Raw genomic sequence first — 5,129 nt, 5'->3', positions numbered from 1 at the left:
ATATATATATATATATATATAATATATATATATATATATGTACAAATCATTTGTCTTACCATCCCTGTTGTATTCCTGTGAAACTTGGACTTGTTATGAAAAGCATTTTAAACTGTTAGAACAATTCCACCAAAAATGCCTTCATTGCATTTCAAAAATTAAATGGAGTTCTTTTACTCCAAATACAGATGTTCATGCATCTGCAAGCATCACCTCAATTAAAGCTATAATTTTGAGGAATCAATTGAGATGGTGTGGCCATATTGTTCGAATGACAGATGAACCCATGCTGTCTATGGTGAGCTTGCAGAGATGAACCCATGCCGTTTATGGTGAGCTTTCTAAAGAAGGTGAACCAAAAATTGCCTGTCTTTCTATACCTGGTCAGTTTAGAGCAGCTCACTGCAATTTAAGAACTGTGTCAAATCCTCATTAAAGGCCTGTGATATGCAGGAGACTGACTGGGAGAGCAATGCCTGTCATTGCCACAGATGGAGGAAGCAGGTTAAGGAGGGGGTTGACACATGTTTTATGGTGAGCTTGCAGAGAAGAAATACTAATCGGTGTAATCCTAAAAAAAGGTTTAAGGGCAGCATAATGACTACTATGAAGTCACTTGGAATGGTTCCAGAAGATATAGACATCCTTGCTTTGGATTGAGTTGGATAGTGAACAAAGGTGTGGAGTGGAGTAAAAGCATTTGAAGAGGCCAGGATAACGCAAGACTCAAAAGAGATCTAAGGAAGAATGTAACAATTGAGAAGGTGAATGACAATGACCTATTTGAGTGCACAGTCTGTGACAGACAATGCCTGTCTTTGGCTGGCCTCAAATCTCATTTGGGAACCCATGGAAAACAAACCTCCACCAACTATTCTGACTATATGTCTGTGCACACCTCTGAATGCAGTGTATGCCAGAAGGTTTGCAAATCCAACGGAGGCCTCAAAAGACATGCTGAGATCCACAAACAGCAGAACTTAATCTGTAGGTACTAGTGGTCCAAATCAGAGGTGCAATCTATGTAGGTGTCTTTTCAGAACATTGTCTGGTTTAAAAAACCACATCAGACGCCATGATGGTACTAAGGTGTAGGTACAGGAGGTGATCAAACTCTGTATAAGGAGTAGACAACTACCATATGTATATATATATACATATATGTATATATGCACATCTGCAGCAGGAGTTGGACTCAGTTTACAGATGGGCTGAAGATAATAATATGCAGTTTAATGCTGAAAATTTCTAAGCCCTGTACTACCAGCATTCAAAACTGAATACAAAACTTACAAGGTACACTGGTCCACAGGGGATTACAATCCCAGAGCCTAAATCAGTGAAGGACCTGGGCATTGACATGATACCTCTTTCCAAGTGCACATTACCAGGATGATGACAAAGTGCAGACTACTGGCTGGCTGGATTCTGAGAATGTCGAGAATCAGAGAAAAGCATAATTACTACTGGTAACATGGAATCCAGTGCAACCTGTTGAGGAGAGTTGCTAGAAACTCAGCAGGATTTAAAAACAAGACCTGTTGAAAGGTTGGATGAACCTAGTGCAAGCTCAACAGCTATCTAGCAATAGCACAGGTACACAGAAATTCTAGGATAGTGTCCAGCATGCTAGAAGACCACTGGGAATGAGGCACTCCTCAGCTTCTGTTGAAGCATGTATCTTGGAGAAGGTCACTCTGATATAAAACCAGATGTGCAGGGAATGGCGTTGGACATTTTGGGGATCTTTGGTTTGTGCACGTAAGCAGCCCATGCTAGATATAAAGTCATCTCCTTGTGGCCCAAGACAGCGATAGGATTTGGTTGCTGCATGGGTGTTTGAGCAGCTCCATTTGGAGAGGGCATTGCTCACCCAGAGGCTGGGGGAGTTTCTAGAAAAGGTGAACCAAAATTTGCCTGTCTTTCTATATCTGGTCAGTTTAGCGCAGCTCACTGCAATTTAAGAACTGTGTCAAGTCCTCATTAAAAGTCTGTGATATGCAGGAGACTGACTGGGAGAGCAATGCCTGTCATCACCACAGATGGAGGAAGCTGGTTAAGGTGGGGGTTGACACCTTTGAAAGAGCACGTATTCTGCATGAAGAATTTAAGTTGTGGAAAAATGTGACTCTTGGTATGATCTAAAAAAAAAAAAAATGGAGTGGTCATGGTTATTATGACACTTATCAAAGACATTCCAAAAATATGAAATTTGTGGTTCATGATTCTGTAATTCTTTCAGTTTTTCATAATATATTGTTGAATAATGTGTCTTATAATTTGTGTTTATAAGTTGTTAATAGTTAATTTTTATGGAGCTTTAAAAGAAATGGTAATTTTTGCAACAGAAAAGTGAAAATAAATGATAAAGGAAAGAAGTATATTTATTGTATGGTGGCAGATGGTTGTAATGACGATGTGTACAGAAATAATAACTTCTCTTGTTTATGGTTGTAGTCTGCATTGTTCTTGTATGAAAGGAATAATATAGAAAGTAGAGCAATCTTTTAATTTGTTGAAATGAGAATAAAATGGGATATTGGCAAAGGATAGTGAATGAATGGAGAATATGAGCCATAGGAGGAAATTTTTGCATGCAATTAATTTTTTAATACCTCCTGCTGCAGTTGTAACATTCAGATGGTATTAAGGTTCATGGTTTTTTTTAAATATGTAAACCTGTTGCTAATATACAAAAATTCATAAACAATGATATTACTAATGTATCTTTTGATGTGGTAAACCTCTATACCACAATCCAACACCAATATGGCCTAGAGGCAATAAATTTCTGGCTTGAGAAATTCCCCCATGAAATTCCAGACAGAATTGAAAAGAGTTTCAAATACATCCAATACTCTACCCTTTATTACAACACACGACCCAAGAAACACAGAGGTTTACAATATTATCCACCAGAACATCCCACTACAACAAGACCCAAGAATGAAACAAGCATTCGAAATACACAAAATAATCAAAAATAAAAGACAATCAAAGTCCTTCAAAAAATTCCTCCCAAGTGCTAAATTACCTTCCACAATTCCTACACCAACAATGAGAAAGTGTGGCCACCCCAGCTGCAGGACTTGCATTAACCTTATTGAAGACACAGCATACAAATTCAAATCAAGACAGACTTTTACTGTTAAAAATCACTTTACATGTTCTTCAAGAAATTTAATATACGCTATCAAATGTCAAGGATGTAATGAAGATTACATAGGTCAAACAAAGCTTACTCCAAGAAACAGACTGACTATTCACCAGCAACAATTACGAGACCCCAATACTAGACAGATTCCACTGAGTGGACACATATTCCAGGTCTTCCCACTCTACTCTAACTATGTTCAGTGAATATCACAGATGAAGTGCAAATGAACAATGAAATACTTTCATACAAACCAAGACTTAACAAACTTTAACGGTACATACACAAATAACTATTCACACGCAAAATTCATTCTGCCACTTACCATGAGGAAGCTACACAGCTAACAACTTAAACTTTAGCCACTCTCCTTCCAGACAGATTAAAGTTGGAGTGCCTTGATAATAAGTAAACATGTTCACTCAACTGTGTCAACCTTCTTTTTAGGCACAAAATATTCTGTCACATGACACTAATACAGGAAATATACAAAAGGTTGCAAACTTAATCATGTATTCGTTCTCTTCAAACACTTGGCAGAAAGCATTCAGAGCATTGATTGTTTGGACATGTTCAGCCAACCGTGTCAGCCTTAATTTACAAGGCCAAACATTGTCATTTGATACTAACACACGGATGTAGCAGGGAACCCACAAAAATTTCTAAGACCGTTCATGTGACTATCCTCTACCGATCAAATCCTATTGAAAGCATATATTAATTTGAGCTATGAATTCCCTATAAAAATAGAGCAAGCTTCAAACACTAGTCAGAAGCAAGGCAGATGTAACATAAGCCACATCTTTCTATTTGAACTTTTTGAAAATCAGTGTAAATTGTGAAACTGGTTAAAGCTCTAAATATATTAATAAAAATTATTTTAACTATTCTCAGTGCATTTTCAACTTCTATTTTTTAAAGCCTGGTATTTATTCTATTGGTCTCTATTGATGTAAACACACCAACATTGGTTGTCAAGAGGTGGTGGAGGACAAAGACAGAAACAGATATGCACACACACACTAACATACACACACATATGTACATACATGCTTACATACATATGACAGGCTTTTATCAGTTTTCAGCAACCATGTCCACTCATAAGGCTTTGGTCAGCCCGAGGCTGTAGTAGAAAGACACGCCTTCAAAGTGCCACACAGTGGGACTGAACTCAGAACCATGTAGTTGGGAAGCAAACTTCTTACCACACAGCCACACAATACATTTTCCCAACCCACAAAGTTCATAAATAGTTTTAGTGTTGAGAATCTTTTCAATGCCAAAATCTGCTTTTGTATTCTGAATTGCTTCTTGACCAGGAATGCTGCCCTTTGACTGCAGTTTAATTTTGTGACATTTTCACGACAGGAAAGATTACAAAGAAAGCAGAGTGATCTGAACCGTTATCTTTTTTTATTTTTTTGATTATATTTCAATTTCAAAAATGAGATTTTGTAAATATTATTCAGTTTGGTTTTATGTTTCTAAAATCTTTACTTCGATATAAAACTTGTTTATTCAATTCATATTGGTTTTTTTGATAGGTTTTGAATGAATCTGATCATGAAAACCATGAGAAATCACTTGTTTCCTCTGTAAACCACATCTGTGAAGTGAGACCGGTACAACAGTAAAATTATAGCAATTATAATTCTAGAGTAGTGGTTCCCAAACTTTTTCAGTTCTGAGGCCTCATTTCTAATGCCCCACAACCACCACCATCACAGACATAGACCATTTTCTGCAGTAACTTCAAAACAACAGTATTTCACAAATAAAACTTAACCTAATTAACCCTTTATTTATTTATTTATTTATTTTTACATCCATTGCCCCGTTTTGGTCACCCATTATCACCCCATTTTTTGGTTAATGTTGACATTATTAGCTTGAAACGAAAAAAAAAAAAGTGAAATGGGTGTAAAAAAAAATGGTGTAGAAAACGAATCTGAAAACAAAAAGGTGCAGAGAC

Source organism: Octopus bimaculoides, chromosome 8, assembly GCF_001194135.2.
Source record: "Octopus bimaculoides isolate UCB-OBI-ISO-001 chromosome 8, ASM119413v2, whole genome shotgun sequence".
NCBI lineage: Eukaryota > Metazoa > Mollusca > Cephalopoda > Octopoda > Octopodidae > Octopus > Octopus bimaculoides.
Note: the sequence above shows the minus strand (reverse complement) of the source record.